Source organism: Scylla paramamosain, chromosome 15, assembly GCF_035594125.1.
Source record: "Scylla paramamosain isolate STU-SP2022 chromosome 15, ASM3559412v1, whole genome shotgun sequence".
NCBI classification, from domain to species: domain Eukaryota; kingdom Metazoa; phylum Arthropoda; class Malacostraca; order Decapoda; family Portunidae; genus Scylla; species Scylla paramamosain.
In genome coordinates, this window is record NC_087165.1 from 17,816,941 (window position 1) to 17,836,180 (window position 19,240).

The 19,240-nt window shown below is 41.2% G+C and overlaps 1 protein-coding gene across 10 annotated transcripts in view; it reads left to right on the forward strand.

The window, feature by feature from the left end:
- The first annotated feature begins 415 nt into the window (after positions 1–415).
- LOC135107548 (major facilitator superfamily domain-containing protein 12-like) overlaps positions 416–19,240 on the forward strand; it is a 44,011-nt gene continuing 25,186 nt past the window's right edge. The window contains exon 1 of one of the 10 annotated variants that reach the window (XM_064017540.1): positions 416–546. The gene's annotated coding sequence lies outside the window, so the exon portion shown is untranslated. Of the gene's footprint in view, positions 560–8,361; positions 8,554–10,620; positions 10,845–13,612; positions 13,749–14,506; positions 14,609–19,240 lie in introns of those variants that run through there. The other 9 variants (XM_064017539.1, XM_064017542.1, XM_064017543.1 and 6 more) reach the window with 9 other exon arrangements.

Sequence of the window (19,240 nt, forward strand, 5' to 3'; positions counted from 1 at the left end):
AAAGAGTTTCTGGAGAGAATGTGGCGTGCCAGGTGTATGAACAATTAGGATAGAGGATGCTGTTCGTTTCTCCTTTTTTTTTTTTTTTCCCCCTTTCTACAGGAGTTGCCGATCCAAAGGCCTGGCTCAGGAGTGATCCTGTGCCACCTGTACCATCAAGATCAAGATCAAGATCAAAATATTTGGAGTGCTTTTGTTTTTCTCGGCAATATTGTAAGGAAATACTCAGAAAATAAGCAGTTACTGTGTAAAACATTCATTAAGAAGAGGTAAGTTGGTATCCGCAAAATATAGAACGTATTAAAAAAAACTAATAGGAGATGAAGTGATAGACAGGAATGAAATAGACTGGCCAACATCTGGCGGGCACACGGAGGCTGGAGGAAGGCTGTTAGGAATGTTACTGTGGCACCTGTAGTCAGCGAGTTAGAGGTGGTCAGGATGGTTTGTTACCTGCAACGGCTGTGGTTTAGTGCAGGATGTCAAGTATTACGTTGTTACGTCACCAGCTGCCCGACTCTTGTCCCACTGTTCACCTAGCAAGTGGTGAGTGAAAAAGGTGAAAACTCGGACCTTCATAACATAATTAATTAATGTGCTGTAGTGGCAGGGAGTATAAAGGACTCAAGCATATTTTTGGAACCTGACAAGTGTTATGTTTGTGTGTCTAAGGGGCTATCCTTGACTGTGGCTTCTCATGAATAAATATTGGCATTTTTTGGTAAGAAGTCAGCCCCCAAATTCCCCCTCCCCAACCCCTCAAACAAGCTTGGGGGTTTGTGGAGAATCGGCGTTTTATGGGGGGAAGAAAAATCTAATGAAATTTACCCCTGGAAGGGTCCAGGGGGGCTGCACCCTCCTGGACCCTTCCCCACTAGGACGTTAACCTCAAAAATTACACCATTATGCCTTGCCGGCGTGGTGTGGAAATTTTCAGGTCAATGGAGGTGAGTACAGTTTGGTGGCTTCATTAATAAACACATGGAACCTCCTCTTTACATCTGTATATCACTTCTTAAACATTGCTATTGCTAAATATCCCACATGGTTATTTTTTTTTCCTGCCAAACACTGGCACTGTTTGCTTAACCTCCCTCCACTGGGTAGCCATATTAACAAGTGACAGTGAGCCTCTTTCAGGACACCTGACATATCTCTAAAACAAATGAAAAGTGTAACTGAACCTACCATGGAAAATCGTAATTGGTGGCCTCAGGAATGGCCTCACGAGTGGCAGCGCATGGTTGTAGGGATCAGCTGTATAGATACCATGAAATCCTAATATGCTGTTACCCACAAACCTCAGTCATAAGCAAAGGCAAATCATTTCAGTGTTTACTTTTGATTGATGCAGACCTCACTGGGCTTAGAAAATTTCAAATTTCACCATACTCAGATTCAATGTCACAAAGTGTGACAGCTGCCAGTCTTGTTCAACTGCATTTGCGACAAACTGTTAGTTACAAATAAAACCAGTAGAGAGGATATTAATGGTCTTTTTTTTTTTTTTGTATACATAGGCCATATACATAATTGTTATTTTTAATATGATTTAGAATATGGAATAATTATGGCAATAAAGCCATAGACATCTGCTGAAACAATAAATATTCTCAAGAACTGGACAGGTTTTGTACTGGATCAGGGGGTGCAATTAACTTTCCATTGACTCAGCTGTGACCTCAATGAACATTTCCCTTGGTGTCTTACAACACATGAGGGCAGTCACAGCCTGCCCTCTAAGGACAACTCTCTACCTTCACAGAACTGTACATTCACCTAACACACACACACACACACACACACACACACACACACACACACACACACACACACACACACACACACACACACACACACACACACACACACACACACACACACACACACACCTTTCACTCAAAATTCAATATGGTGATTCCTACACCAGCATTGGAGTCTCCATCTGTGGAGGGTACCACAAAATTTAATATCTCCAGGTTGGACTGCTGTTCTTCTGATATTAAGCCTAAATGTCTTGACACACCTTTAACTTTTTTTTCATTAACTTCTGCAGCATTCATGACCTTAATGATCATGATCTTAATCTGATTAGACCACCTCTACTTTTCTTTTCTTCACCAAAATGCAGGTGTCTGAGGCAAATGTCAGTAACCCCTTCTTTCTTCCCTCTTAGTTTCTCTATTCTCATTTTCAATCTGAAGTTGGATGTTGTGTCTGTGTGCAACAACCTAACTTACTTTCTTGCCTAGGCTCTTGAATCTTCTGAATTTTCTGCTGTTTGGCTATGACTACAAGGTCACTATCAAACTGAATTTATGATATATACCTCTCATCCACCCTCTAACTATTTCATGCTATCCATTAAGATCCTTCACAGTGATATTTTCCATGAACTTGCTGTCTGTAGCCTGCCTGTCTAAAGTTTTTTAATCTATCCTCAACAGGAAGAGACTTAAACTCCTATGATTTCACAACCCTGTATCACCAGTATGATCACCAGTATTAGTTCCATTATGGCTGCTCTACTGGTGATCTTGTGGCCTTCCTAATTGAGTCATTTTAGGGATTCTGATGAAAATTTCACTGTTGCCTTAGTCATATCAAGAGCATTTGATAGAATCTGGCACAAAGCTTTTATTTCAAAACTATCCTCCTATGGCTTCCATCCTTCTCTCTGTAACCTCATCTCAGGTTTCCTTTCTGATTGTTCTATTGCTGCTATGGTAGATGGTCACTGTTCTTCTAAATCTATTAACAGTGGTGTTCCTCTGGGTTCTGTCCTGTCAACCACTCTCTTCCTATTATTCACCAATGATCTTCTATGCCAAACTTCTTGTCCTATCCACTCTTGTGTTGATGGTACCACCCTGCACTTTTCCACATCTTTTCTTAGATACTCAACCTTTCAGGAATCAAACAGCTCGTGTAGGGAAGCCACAGAATGCCTGACTTCTGATCTCGCTAAAATTTCTGATTGGTGCAGAGCAAACTTAGTTCATTGCCTCAAAGACTTAATTCCTCTATCAATCAACTTGATACAACCTTCCAGATAACTATTCCCTCTTCTTTAATGACACTCAATTGTCCCCCCCTCTTCTACACTGGACATTCTCAGTGTGTCCTTTACTTAGAATACAAACTGGAAACTTCATTTCTCATCTCTAGCTAAAACATTTTTTATGAAGTTAGGCATTCTGAGTTGTCCCCACCAGTTTTCTCTAACTCTAACTCTGTACAAGGGCCTTATTCATCCATGGATGGAGTTTTCTTTACACGTATGGGGCTGTTCCACTCATACTACTCTTATCAAGATCAGAAGAACAGTCAGTGTGAAAATAGTGGTAGAAGATAGCAAGAGATTCAACAATGCATTGGTGAGAAAGAGGTTGAATACATCAATTTCGTGACAAGTCTCTCTCTCTCTCTCTCTCTCTCTCTCTCTCTCTCTCTCTCTCTCTCTCTCTCTCTCTCTCTCTCTCTCTCTCTCTCTCTCTCTCTCTCTCTCTCTCTCTCTCTCTCTCTCTCTCTCTCTCTCTCTCTCTCTCTCTCTCTCTCTCTCTCTCTCTCTCTCTCTCGTCTATCTCTCTCTCTCTCTCGTCTCTCATCTCTCTCTCTCTCTCTCTCTCTCTCTCTCTCTCTCTCTCTCTCTCTCTCTCTCTCTCTCTCTCTCTCTCTCTCTCTCTCTCTCTCTCTCTCTCTCTCTCTCTCTCTCTCTCTCTCATCACCACCACCATCACTGTTAACTCCACCATCACCATCACTGTTAACACCACCATCACCCGTACTGCCATTGTAACAGGTTGTCTGAAACAGTCATCTTGTGATTCACTGAAGTCCTTGAGTTGCACCTGAGTGAGAGGTCACACATGTACAGGTGTTGGGATCACACACACACACACACACACACACACACACACACACACACACACACACACACACACACACACACACACACACACACACACACACACACACACACACACACACACACACACACACACACATGCACAGGTGGTACTGTACCTTTAACACCTGTTATTAAACTGTGTGTTTTATACCAGCAAACATGTATCATATCTTTGTAGAGAGAGAGAGAGAGAGAGAGAGAGAGAGAGAGAGAGAGAGAGAGACTTGTCACGAAATTGATGGATATAAGAATCATTACTTTATTAACTTTTTTCTAATGATATTTGCATTAGGACTTGAGAGCAGAAGTTTTTTTATGATAAGTATGGAAGGAGGAATATGTTGCCTGATTATTGATGGTTTATGAACCTATCATATATCCTATCTACTCGTAAGTAATCCATGTATGCAGTATATACATTTCAGCTTTTGAATATTCTGTAGGAAATATTGAATAAATAGCATTATAACGTAGATAACTGATAAGTAAAAAGAAATCAAGAAAAAGAAAATTGCTGCGCATGAAGTCTGCTGAGGGAATCAAAGATCATTTCACACACTTATTGATATCAGACTTACGTGGCGGCAAGGGTTTATGTTACAGTTAGACGAATCCAGAGACGACATTCTAAGGTGTTTTGTGTCATTTTTGCAAGGCCTGCTAGAAGTTGTTATGGTTTCTAAGGGTGTTTTCCTGATTGAACTGTCAGTTTAATAAGTATTATGTAGTACCTGTGAGAAAAAAGCCTATGAGAATTTAACTGCTAATCATACTCGTATGTGTGGCCCTTTAAAATAGTCTTGATGAGATAATGTAGCATTTGATAATAGAGGCTCAGTCTTTCAACCGAATCATGTGACGCATTTGTATGACGCGTTTTCGGTCATGTGTTCATGCCTTACTCAATTAGACGAACCTGGGGCTGTGGTCTCCAACGCTTCGGCTCTCCTACTTTAGTGGAGGTTACTGGGGTTTTCGTGTATGTTTTCATGATATTTGTGATGGTTTAACAAGGACTCTGCATCATCATAGGAAAAAATAAACACTCATGAGAACAGAATGTCTGTGTTGAGAGAACAAAGCGATTCAAAACGGGCACAGTCATAGCCTCCGTGTGATGCCGCGTCACATGGGACTGAGTCACGCGTGCCTCTCTTTCTTCAGTCTGGTTGGATCACGTGTGACGTACGTACTTTTCGTAATAAGGACACATAAACAGTGTCGTCTGCACGCCTCCCTCTCTGATATTTAATTTGAATTAGGAGGCAGTACATGTGGCTGCCTCCTCCTACTTGATATGATAATTTATCGATAGATTCACATATTTCATCAGAGGCTGTTATCTGTGAACTTATAGTTAAGGAGACAAGAGATAGTGACATATCCTGCTACTTCAATGAATATGACGCATTTATTGTACTTTCATGTTGTTTTCCTTTTTGTATTTTTTTTTCTTTTGTTTTCGGGGATCGAAGGGTAGACGCTGCAACAAGATCATGTGAGCCCTTGCCTTGCATTTCGCACCAAGCCATACCACACAGCTTTAAATATGTGAATCCTGCGTATGGACCTGTCACGATTCTTCCCACCAGTCCTATGCTGAGGTCAGAAACATATATATATATATATATATATATATATATATATATATATATATATATATATATATATATATTATATATATATATATATATATATATATATATATATATATATATATATATACGAGTATATATATATATATATATATATATATATATAATATATATATATATATATATATATATATATATATATATATATATATTTGTCACTGCATCCACTACTATAGAAGTAGTAACAGACACGATAACAATTGGTTAAGCAGGGTAGCTTGTATATGTTGTTCTGCTATTTTCTTATTAAACAAGGTTAAATATGAATTTAAAACAAAATTTTTAAATCAATAGAGTGATAGGGTGTGGCCGTTTTTGGTCACAAAGTGGGACCGTTTTGGTGGCAATAAGATGAGGTTGTTTTGTTTTGAGTGTGGCCGTTTTCAACAGGACCGTTTCCTCTCTAAACCCTTGAAATATCGCACACCCAACATAAATCATCCAGGGAAAAGTAACTATGTGATAACTGTTAACAGGATCGAGAGAGCGAGGGGCATGGAATTTGAGGAAGGGAAAGGGGAAGGATGCAGAACTTCGCTCAGGGATGAAATAACAGACTGGTGTAATAGGAAGAGATTATGTGATGTGATTCTCGTATTCCTTTGCTTGCAGCAGACTGTTGTACCATAATTAAACTGGAACTTAATAGATGTTACACTTCACGTTTTATTAATCAATTTAGCCGTGAACCTTGCATGATCATGGTCATTAGTTGAGTAACATGCCGCAGTTTATTGTCTTTCCATTTTGTTATTCAATATTCTCTCTCTCTCTCTCTCTCTCTCTCTCTCTCTCTCTCTCTCTCTCTCTCTCTCTCTCTCTCTCTCTCTCTCTCTCTCTCTCTCTCTCTCTCTCTCTCTCTCTCTCTCTCTCTCTCTCTCTCTCTCTCTCTCTCTCTCTCTCCGTGTGTGTGTGTGTGAGTGAACATAAGAACATATATAAGGGAGGCTGCAAGAATCGACCAGGCTTACATGTGGCAGTCCCTGTATGAAATATACAGTGTGTGTGTGTGTGTGTGTGTGTGTGTGTGTGTGTGTGTGTGTGTGTGTGTGTGTGTGTGTGTGTGTGTGTGTGTGATTCACTTACGGTCGTCTGTTGGTCACCCAGCTAGCCGCTCCCCTACGGAAAGAGCTCAGAGCTCATAGTGACCGATCTTTGGGTAGGACTGAGACCACTGACACACCACACACCGGGACAGCGAGGTCACAACCCCTCGGGTTACATCCCGCCGCAAATGGACGAGCCTCTTAATGTGTCACCCCTATTCACCAAGCTGCCTAGCAGCAAGTAGGTACGGGATGTAACCCGAGGGGTTGTGACCTCGCTGTCCCGGTGTGTGGTATGTCAGTGGTCTCAGTCCTACCCAAAGATCGGTCACTATAAGCTCTGAGCTCTTTCCGTAAGGGAACGGCTGTGTGTGCGGTGTGTGTGTGTGTGTGTGTGTGTGTGTGTGTGTGTGTGTGTGTGTGTGTGTGTGTGTGTGTGTGTGTGTGGTGGGTGTGTGTGTGTTACCACTCCACCACACCTCAGTTCTGATTATGAAAATGTGTAAGCTATACATTTTTTTTTTTTTCGTTCCTTTAAGTTCGATTTGTGGTTGTCTCGAAAGAAAAAAATTATTTCTGGGAGATGTGAATGAGTGTGTGAATTCACTTTGTATATGGCACGGGAAGAGGAGATGACAGGATTATCAGTGAATATCTGCTTGTGATAAGTGTCGTCCTTGTGATGGCTGGAACCTGGTTGGGGGGTGGGTTCTGTGTGTCTCCTGATGGACAACGCCTGACTGACTGCTAAAACCTGGGTGTGGATACTCGATGATGTTACCAGAGAGAGAGTGAGAGAAAAAAAGAGAGAAAGGGGTAGGATACTAAATATCGAAATGGAACAGAAGAAGAGACAATAAATAAGAGAAGTTGAAATAGGAAAAAAAAAATAAGAGGATGTAAGAAGGGACTGGATAAGGAGAGAGGTAGTGAACGAAGTAGAAGAAAAGGAAAGGAAGAAAGAAGTCCAGCAAAAGAGAAAGAACAAGGAAGGATGACGGTAAATATATAATTCAGTTAATTGAGAACAACCAAGTGCAACAACCTCGGCTCTGTGACACTGATTGACTTCCACAGAGCGCTCTCACGATGCAGGCGAGGCTGGATGGAGGGTCTCACGCATCCAGTTCGTTGCGTTATGCCTCTGTGTGTAGTTATCAGTAGGATCCCTTAGAAGCTCAGATAAATTTATGGATTAAGATCATTGGTGGATATAAGTATGTACATATTCTATACAACAACGCCCACCACGTGTTCTATATTCATGATCCGAGTGTTCTTTTACTTACTGTAGGTGCATTTTGGTCACCTGCAACCATTACATGTCAGTAGAAAGAAAACAACGAATCGTTCAATTACTAATCCATGTAATTCTAATGTTGAGAATCTGGTCTTTTCCAGTTGAATTTGTGGCACTGTCATTTTTGTTGCTGTGATTCAGTGCCGTCCAAGCGGTCGTCATACTATCTCGACTACTGATAAAAGGCTCTGATGGACGCTATTGGAATTTTCAAGTATATGGTCATAATTCTAATAATAGTTTCACAAGCAGTCTGCCTTATCAATGAGAAAAACACGCATGAGAATCTGACTTATTATATATGTGGCTTTGAAAATAGTCCTATAGTGAAAGCCCAAAGCGCTTCAGAATACTGGCCAGGTATTCCGAGAGACTTGTCTGTCGTCATTCCCCTCCACCCGGCGGCCTTGAGGTTCAACTGAGAGCCGCTAGGTAGGCTGGGTGGGTACAGTAACAGTGTGTGTCAGGACGTGCTGTGGTGTGCACCTTGCCCTTGCTGCTGGTGGGGCACAGGGCGCGGTTGCAGGACACATGAATCGCTGCATGTGTCTGAGTTCCTTGTCATCCCTGCGTGTCTTTAGGAGGTATTATATTTGGGCCTGGTCGAGGACTACGTGTGCTTGCTGAACCGACGGTGATAACGTTCGTATTCCAACGCTTTGTTCTCTCATCAAAACTAGTTCTTAAGGACGACATTGAGTATTTGTCCGGTTCTAATGGATGCTCTCTCTCTCTCTCTCTCTCTCTCTCTCTCTCTCTCTCTCTCTCTCTCTCTCTCTCTCTCTCTCTCTCTCTCTCTCTCTCTCTCTCTCTCTCTCTGCTGATGCATAACACCATAGTTAAACTCTCCCTAGAATCATGAAAGCATCTCGGGAAACCACAGTAACTTTCATTAGCGCATATTAAGAATTGTCGAGGTAATTACCAAACGTTTGAGAAGACGGACTTCTGTACAATCCTTAAAGCACAGTATGGTAGATAGTGGTGGTGGTGGTGGTGGTGGTGGTGGTGAAGTGAGTGCAGTTGTGTGGAGTGATGGGAGGAAGAGGCAAGGAAGTTTGTAACGGGACTGTTGAGGGCTGTAATAATCTCTCTCTCTCTCTCTCTCTCTCTCTCTCTCTCTCTCTCTCTCTCTCTCTCTCTCTCTCTCTCTCTCTCTCTCTCTCTCTCTCTCTCTCTCTTTCTGTGTGTGTGTGTGTGTGTGTGTGTGTGTGTAAGATAGTGTGGGCGTATTACTATGTTCGGGAACAGGATGTATTTGAGGGGAGGGGGAGAGGGACGCCCTAGTGCGCATATGTGTGTGTGTGTGTGTGTGTGTGTGTGTGTGTGTGTGTGTGTGTGTGTGTGTGTGTGTGTGTGTGTGTGTGTGTGTGTGTGTGTGTTCACGTCACCTGCTGTTGCTGTTCTTTGTGGTAACTGTATGAACATGAGTAATATACATGGTAGGTATCTAACCCAACATGAGTGAGAACCATATTCTGAAACACTTAAGCGCCTCACCTCCACTACATTCAGAAGACTCCAGTTGAAGCTACACGGGTTTTTAAGGATGTTTTTTACGATTCTAGTGACAGATTAACATTATTTTTGTCTTTATATGTAGTACAGGCATCTTCATTCATACCATATTATATGACACTGAATATGTAGCTGATTATGGTTGCCGCTGAATATGTAACTGATTATGACAACCGATAACAAACACTTGACAAACAATCCTTTCTTACACGGGTACAAGAAGTCACCGTTCTGACGTATATGGGTCTGTGCGTCGTCACGTTGTTAGACTGAATCACGGTACAGAAAAAGGATGGGGAATGCACAGGCCCACATTCACGAATCCCCACGAACTTTCATGTTTTTTTTTTCTTCTCATGATCTGGGTGAGAGTATGCGTGTGTGCGTTTTGCAGTAACTGGATGTAGCTGGTTAGTTACGGGTGATTGTGTAGAGAGACAGAGGCAGAGGTAGTGTGTGTGTGTGTGTGTTGGAACGTGAAGGGCGTGGCTGGAAATGTGATTGTTTGGTGGGTGAGACGGGTGTGCTCGCTAGCGGTGGAGGCGTGGTTGGGTGATGAGCAAGGTCACGGTGATGGGTGGATAGCCTTGGCTGATAATAGAAGGGAAGGAAGGTTCGAAGATAATTGTGTGCCTTCTTCTTTCTCCTGTTCCTTTTGCAACACTTCTTTCTTCCCTGGCTTTTCTTCCACATCTTCTTTCCCACTCCTGTCATCCATCCTCCTCTTTTCCCGTATTAACATCTTAACATGTCTTCTTTTGTTCCACTTCGCTATTCTCTCTCTCTCTCTCTCTCTCTCTCTCTCTCTCTCTCTCTCTCTCTCTCTCTCTCTCTCTCTCTCTCTCTCTCTCTCTCTCTCTCTCTCTCTATTTCCATTAACGTTTTAAAATTTTCCCCACATACGTATCTTCCTTCTGTTCAACTCCTTCATTCATTCATTATTTCTTTCCTTTTCTTGTTCTCTCTTCCCATATTTCTCCTTTTCAATTTTTCACCCCTATTTTCTTTCTTTTCTTCCTCTAACCTCCCCACCGACCACATTCCGAATCATTCCTTCACCTTGCTCTCTCCCTCCCTCCCTCCCCCCTCTCTCTCTCTCTCCCCCATATTTTGTTCCTCTTCCATCACACACGGTCTCCCCTTCCACCCACAACCTATTTTTTTTTTTCCTTCGTCCTGCTATCTCCTATCCGCTGCCTAGTCCTCACCACCTAAATAACCACACACACTACTGCAGCTCCCCCTAGCAGCCTGTTCTCTCCTTCTCCGTCGGGTCAGCAGGAGGGTGAGTCAACAGTGCGAGTCAGTGCGAGCGGGACTAGTGTAGGGAGAGGTTGGTTGTTGCGCTGCTCCGTTACTTGCTGACAGTCTGAACATAGGAGTAATTCACCCCCCCCGTGGAGAAAGAAAGAGACGTAAGGATACAGTTTATTGTGGTGTGTGGGAGTGTCGGGAGTTTGTTGTTCAGTTTCTTGTTTCTTCAGACTATTTTCACTCACTGTTACTTACGTGAGTGTGTGAGAACTGAAAGTATGCAAGGTATTGTGTGTTCTGTGTTGTGTTTCACGCGAGATTTTGTAGAGAGAAAGAGACAGACAGAGAGAGACCTTTTCCTTCAATATGAACACGAAGGTGCAAATCTACCGTCCATCTCTCCGTCACTCTCACTTCTGGGCACGTATCTCACATGTACACACACAAAAGGGAAAGTGTTGAATCCAATCATGCATCTACTTATCAGTGTTATCTTTTACTTTCCTGCGATGAGAATGAACGAAAAAAAGTATTTATTGTTATTTTTTTTATTTATGTATTATTTTTGTGTATTTATTTTTTTCTATTTATTTTTTTTAATGTGTGTGTGTGTGTGTGTGTGTGTGTGTGTGTGTGTGTGTGTGTGTGTGTGTGTGATTGTGCATACATACATTACTCAGCGCAAGTGACGCGTTTCTTCCATAATTAGTGGTCGATAGTGTCATGGTGAATTTTAATTGAAGATGAAGCCAAGTAGTAGATAAACATGATGAAACAGCCAGTGGTAGTATGCCAGAGAAAGCTGAGTATTGCTGAGTTTTTTTTTTTTTCCGGAAGAGATGAAAGTTGAGTTCATGGCGTAAGAAAAACGCATGATAAAGCAGTGGCATATTAGAGAAAGTCATGTTATGTTGCTTCTTCCTGCATATTCCTGCACCATAACTTGTTGAATTTGTAACATAAGAGGAACAGTTCCATACCTGTGTCGCTGGTCAGGGCCTAGCTGTTAGTCGCTTTGTTTCCTCATTGGTACTGTTTTCAAAGGTAACACATTAATCGTGATTAGTCGAGTTCTGCTTTTTTTTTTTTTCATGTGTAGATTAAAGACGTCCCAGAATAATAATTTTCACAACTGTTTGTAAGTTTCAATAGATAAGATGACGAAATGTTTATGAATACGGTTTTCATAATGCATTTTCCGTTTTCTTTCCTAAAGTGCGAGACATGATTTTCTCTCTCTCTCTCTCTCTCTCTCTCTCTCTCTCTCTCTCTCTCTCTCTCTCTCTCTCTCTCTCTCTCTCTCTCTCTCTCATTCTCGTAGCCGTTGTTAGAGAGAGAAAGGAGGAAGGGGGAGATGTAACGCACACAATCATGATGCTATGACGGAGGCCGGCCATTCAAGCCTCCGATAAACCTATGCACCGACAGTCTGGATCTTCTGAGACAAGTTTTCAGACTCCAGTCGACTGTTGATAATGCTGATAATGATGACGGTAATGATGATAATTCATCATTACAAACGTCTTTCGTCTTTGTAAAACAGCGAGAAATTAGTCTACCGTATCTTGGCATCAACTCTGAGGAGCGGCACTATTATGTGGCGAAAATAATGTAGACTTATTGCGTACATGTTCAGTTAATTGCATTGTAATTTGACTCACTTGCTTTGACTCGTGATTGGATATTCAAGTAAAAATATTACCGTTGACCTCTCTGAAAGTGAAAACACTTGTCCATTGAGGTCGTATTGATTTCACTGTGGTACGCAACAGTGCACATCACTAAAAGCACTGTACAAAGCCTTCACACGCACCTACAAGAAAGAAAAGGAGATTGAAAGAAAATACTTACTATGTCACACCTGTACCATGTTTAGAGGTAACTGTAGAAGGAAAATAAATGTATGAATGGTTTGTGACGAAACACACTAATAAGAACGTAAGGCCAGTTGACCTGCAAGAGGCAGCTCCTGAGCATGTAAAATTTATCATCTGCCATCATCATTCATAAATTCATCCAACCTCCTCTGGAAACCGTCGAGTATCTGCACTTACCACGTTCTTGCTAAGTGAACCATTGTTTGCTTATTTCCTTTTTAAATATAGTTTTATGTAACTTAAATTCATTCATACGCGTTCAGTCCCCCATACACTACTAATCATAACTACACAATCATGGTGATTATACAACCAGTTTAATTACTGGTTTTGGCCACACACTAATGAGATTATGCCATCGTCAGTTGTCGTGTGTGATTCATCCAGTCAAGATGAATAGGGAGGCTGCATGTGTTGCCATTATCCTTGCCCTAGAGAGCATGGGACCAAAGAAGAAAAAGAAAAGAAAGGTGTGAATGAAGTATTAGCTTAAGAAAAGGCACGTTTTTGTATTTATCACTTCTGATCTTCCGCAATGCTGGGAAACCTCGATATAGTTCAAGAAATTCCCGCGAAAACTGCTGAGTATCCCCCGTGTACTCGCCATGGCTGTTGGTGGAAGACTGGCGTTGTTTGCGTAATCATTGTCACACACTGTCATTCATGATTGTGCAGGCGTCATGATTGACGTTTGAATATCAAACCATGTTGGACCACTGCAGTCACCTTCATTTATCAATTATCATCATGGCATAATCATGATTGATAATGTATTGGGTGCTTTATACCTTGTACTCGCATTAAAACGATGCGTACAGGCACCAGTGAAAGTGGGAAAGTGTAAAAAAAAATACCTGGTGATATTAATGATTAACTGAAGCTCTTTGGGACTTAATATCTGTCACACTCATGTTTATTATCAATGCACCAATGATGAAATATAACTTTATCTCTCCACACAATGGTGATACTGTCATTGTATGGATCAGTTATCATGGCTTTGGTTTGTATTGAGGTCACATGTGGACGTACCAATCTACGAAAGAATAGTTTATGACCGACTGTGGTAGAGAAATAGGAATATTCTCAAATATTTCGGTGTTTTATTTCGAGTACATTAAACTGACTGGTGGAAGTTACTGGATTTTCCAAGGGTGTTTTCGTGATTCTAGTGGACGTTTAAAGGAGGTAAGTGGAGGTTATTGTGATTTTCAGAGAGCATTTTCACGGTTCAGTTGATAGTTAAACAAGCTGTAATGGAAGTTACTGGGATTTTCGATGGTGTTTTCATGATTCTAGTGGCATTTTAACAATGATTCTGCTCCATTAATTGCAAAATATCTATGAGAACCCAACTAATCATGTCAGTAACCTTTGAAAATATTTTTAATTAGAGTTCAACGTGTTCTAAAGAATACGGGCGTAGATTATCATGATGTCCCAGAAGAGGAATTATGCCTTTTCTCCACCGCGTGCCGACAGTAATTCAGACATCGATCGACAAAAATAAATAAGTAAATAAATAATAATAATAATAATAATAATAATTGATAATTAAATAAATAATAAATTTCACTAATATGTTTTGTTTCGGCCATATGATCTTGATTTTGTGATATGTATCGTGTGTGTGTGTGTGTGTGTGTGTGTGTGTGTGTGTGCGCGTGTGTGTGTGTGTGTGTGTGTGTGTGTGGAGCGTGGTGGTGTTCAGTGATTGTGCCAGAGGGACAATTACAATATTGGAATTCGTTTTTTACACCATCAAAAAGCGACTCATTCTGTCAATGGATAAAACCTTAAAAGTAGCCGAGTCAATAGTGTGGCAACGTGAATAAGAGAACAAACAGTGATCAGAGATGTCATAGATGTTTCATAGATGTTGTGACTTAAGGAAAAAGTGCAAATGGAAACACTCATGCCACGTGCTCTTACACCCTTATCATTAACTTGGTTTCCCAACTGTCAGACCTGCAATGCTACAGCATTTCCAGTATCACTTCACCACCTGCTCCCTGCACTGCACTTACTGCCTCTTACTCTAGCCTCAGGTATTGTCAGTAAGCATCGTTTAGTCCCGGACAAGAGACTGCTAATATTCCACAGTCTTTTCCATCAGGTTTAGTATTTCGAGAGACTCGTGACTGAAGGAAGACGCAGAGCATAATGGAATTTTATTTGGAACAGTACTCAACTTTTGACCAAACCATATTCTTCTGTTTCGGCGTTATATCTCGGCTACCCTTTAATCAGACTTCATTGAAAGTTATTAGTATATTGGTTGTTTTTCATGATCCTAGTGAAAGTTTAAGAATTTTTCAAGCAGTAGGAAAACCACACACAAGAATCAGTATATTAATCTCTGTAGTTCTTGAAAGTTAGTCCGTATGAAAGAGCAAAACTTAAAAATACGGACCGAAGACGGTGCTCCATCCCTTATCCATCCTTCAGGTCTCGTGTCCCGCTCACCTCTCACCTGGGTTCTTCATTCATTGTTGCCCTTAAGCCCTTGACATTCTGGTTTGTTTGGCTGGGTGACTTTTTCGATATTGAGTCCTGTCCTTAACCTCCCTCAAGCCACATGTCTGGTTTGATTTTTCTGCCGAAAAAGTAATTGACATCATTGGCTTGTGCATTGGTCGAATGTATATTTAAGTATAGCTGCTCGATTTATTTTACGTTTTTCGTATCCATGACAGCGTCTCATGGGCTTGGAAGCCTTTACGTTTTCCGTCCTATGTTGATACAAGTATTGTATATTTTGACTTTTAACATTGATAATAATAATGATAATAATAATAATAATAATAATAATAATAATAATAATAATAATAATCATAGTAATATACTTTCTTCAGCTTAGTTTTTGCTTAATTGTAACTTCTTTGAACATTTGTATTTGTTGTGTCGGCATTGTTTTGCACATTTATATTGAACAGTGGTTTTACTTTCCTTGTTCGATTTTCTTTTTCACTGTATTTAAACCGGTTTCCTGTATTAGTGTTTTATTTGTATATATTTTTATTTATTTTTTTCTTGCATCTGTAGTATTGGCTTTGATTTTTGCATTAGTATTGAACAGTAGTGGTTTTGCTCTCCTTATTCAGAAACGTTTTTTCCTTCTATTTATCTTTTTATCTATTTATTTATTTATTTATTTATTTATTTATTTATTCGTTTACTCAGTTTTATTCTTTAATCCGAGTACTTAATGTCAAATCAACTCAGAATATTTCATCCATATTGTCGGCGTTGCTTCATGCATTAGTATTAAAGAATTAATTTGCCCCTTTGTTTGTTCATAGATATATTTAATTAATTTTGCTGATCTGTCATCGGTACTTAGATATTAACCCAGATTTTTACATCCGTCATCAGCTATGAGCATTTGTATCAGTAGTGTCGGCATTGCTTTGTGCTTCGGGATTGGAAATAAATCTGCTGTAAGCCTCCTCCTCTTGAGTGCAGGGAGTGCGCCGTGCTTGTCCTCTCTCAGCTCGACGAGGCTAAGATCACGTCGACGGCAGACCTTGCACGTTTTACTGAGTCTCCTTTCGTGCTTATTTATGTAATGTCTCCCTTTTGACGTCATGGTCTGCTTGCGTGCGACGTCTCCTCCACTGTCCAGGAGGTTAAAATCACATTATCTTTATTTATTTAGATGTAATTACTGAGTCCTTTCGTATTTATTAACATAATAACTGCCTTTTGACGTGAGTGCTTTACTTTGCTTCATTGATATCACGACAGTAGATTAATCTCTGATGTATTAAATATCCTTACAGGCCGTTATATAAATAGCTGTGGGATATACCGTATCTCCCTGCCTGACTTCCTTACGTGGTAACATGGCTTATTTTTATCCCTCCCTTTCTTGTAGCTGTGTATGTGTGTGTGTGTGTGTGTGTGTGTGTGTGTGTGTGTGTGTGTGTGTGTGTGTGTGTGTCAGGTGAAAGGGTTTCATCAACTGTATGTTAAGGTTATTTTGCGTTTCCATGTGTTGTTGTCAATATTACCGTTGCTTGTGAAATCCTTAGGAAGGCTGCGTTCGGCATTTCTCTCTCTCTCTCTCTCTCTCTCTCTCTCTCTCTCTCTCTCTCTCTCTCTCTCTCTCTCTCTCTCTCTCTCTCTCTCTCTCTCTCTCTCTCTCTCACGGCTTTACAAGAAAATATTATGTAGCATGGATCTCTCCGTTCAGTATTTTTAATTCCCTTTGATTCGTTGCTTAATTTGCTTAATTGCATAATTGCCTAATAATCTCTCTCTCTCTCTCTCTCTCTCTCTCTCTCTCTCTCTCTCTCTCTCTCTCTCTCTCTCTCTCTCTCTCTCTCTCTCTCTCTCTCTCTCTCTCTCTCTCTCTCTCTGTTAATTATGTGGTTGTTACGATAAACAATGTAACCAGCACCGATAGTGAATTCCAGTTAGGTCCGCGTAGATACCGACACACCCACAGCTCCACCAACCACACACAGGAACGAGTGACACACACACACACACACACACACACACACACACACACACACATATTAGTAACGTTCTTTTGTATCATCAAGCAGGGTAAGATTCGTGCCTCACTGATTCCAAAACATTTATTGAGGTGGATCGGGCGTGGTGTGGAAAGATCTCAATCTTACCCACAGAGTGCTCTGCTGGAGCTCCACACTGTTACCGGGAGGACGCCCACATTTATATTAAGTATGGTTATATAAGTATATGTATCCATTGTGTGTTTAGGGGAGAGGGGGTGATTGGAAGTTTGTGCAAATGACTGAAGTGTCCAATATTGTTGCTAGGTAGGTATGTACTGTAACGCTAGTCATGGAGCTAATTCATGGTGGAAGTTTGTAGTATATTCTCTCTCTCTCTCTCTCTCTCTCTCTCTCTCTCTCTCTCTCTCTCTCTCTCTCTCTCTCTCTCTCTCTCTCTCTCTCTCTCTCTCTCTCTCTGGTCACCATCATGGTCGATACTGACTCCCAGTGATCCGTGGAACTATCCAGGTTAGTGATCAAAAGGCGTTTGGTGCGGATGATATAAGGTCGATTAGAGGTCAAGTTGGAATTAATATACTGGTGTCCTTGAGGAGTCTCCCTGTAAAGTTTTCCTGAAGTTGAGGCGAATGGTGACGAGGCGGCGTTACTTGTGTAATGTTCGTAGCCGTCCGCTCTTTGTTTACAAATAACAGTGACTACTGTGAACATTTTATATAATCTATTTCACCCCTATATTTGGCTAATTTTTTAACCAAGTCTTCAGCTATGTTAAAGAGAGCATGTTGTGTTCCCATCTGCCCTCTTGTATGCGATTGTCCGTCCGCGAACTGCGCATGCTCAAAAACTATTGTTTACAAACAAAACCGTGTTGATAAACATATCTGTACGCTGCTGTACACAACATGGCTGAAGACTTGGTTAAAACATTTGTCAAATATAGTGATGAAATAGACTTTATAAAGTGGTCACAGTAGTCAAGCTTCTGTTTGTAAACAAAGAGAAGACAGCTACTTACAATACAAAGGTTCAGGAGTGATTCCGAACCACGAGCTATGTGTATACTCGTACCATCAAGGGGACAACTACGAACGCGATACCGGGCATGGGATGATCAGCTGGGAGCGAGAGCAGCATGAGACGCTTCCCACCAGCAGCAGTGCTATTAATTAAAGTGTTATTTCAGTAACTGTTGTCAATGTTTGCCAAGGAATCAATTATCTGAAACTATGATAGTCTCTCTCTCTCTCTCTCTCTCTCTCTCTCTCTCTCTCTCTCTCTCTCTCTCTCTCTCTCTCTCTCTCTCTCTCTCTCTCTCTCTCTCTCTCTCACTTCCGTCTGGGACTTGCCCTGGATGACTCTCCCTCACAAATCATGCGTCTCTACATGGCCTGAACATAACATCCGCTGAGTGATACACCTGGACTAGTACAATACTTGCTGCATGGTCACCAGGCCTCATTGCATCACCCACGGCTCTTGGGGTCAAAACCTGATGTGTGTGGGAAGTGAGGCGGTGAGTCACGTAGATGAATATGTGTTTTTATTGTGTGTGGTGAGGACGGGGGATGGTGAGTCACGTGGATGAGTATTTCGTGGGTATTTTTTTCTTTGTGTGTGTGTGTGTGTGTGTGTGTGTGTGTGTGTGTTATTCATCATTAGAGTGAATCAAGTGTTGTTGAAATCTATAATGAGGTTTTATCAGTTTTAATTAATACGCGACATTAATAGTGGCGAAACTTTTATAGAATTGTTGTTAATGAAGCGAAGAACAATAGCAACAAGTATTTGTTTTATGTAACAGAATAATGAGAGAGAGAGAGAGAGAGAGAGAGAGAGAGAGAGAGAGAGAGAGAGAGAGAGAGAGAGAGAGCTCATGAACTGACTTATCTCCCTTCTCTCTCTCTCTCTCTCGCCCTACTCCTCTCCCTCACACTGTACTCTATTCATTCGTTGTTTATTAGGTCAGGTTGTAGTTACTTTGTACCCTGCGTTATGCTGCTGCTGCTGCTGTTGCTGCTGCTGCTCCTATTGCTATACACAGGCAGACTGAATGAATGGCAGAGGTGGGACTCATGGTTGCAGCGGGGAGCCGGCTGTAGCCTGATAGCTGTGGTAGGGAGTTTGACAGACATCTGGCGTGGTGGAATTGTGATGGTGATGATTGGAAAGTGATACCTATGGTAGTGATGCAGT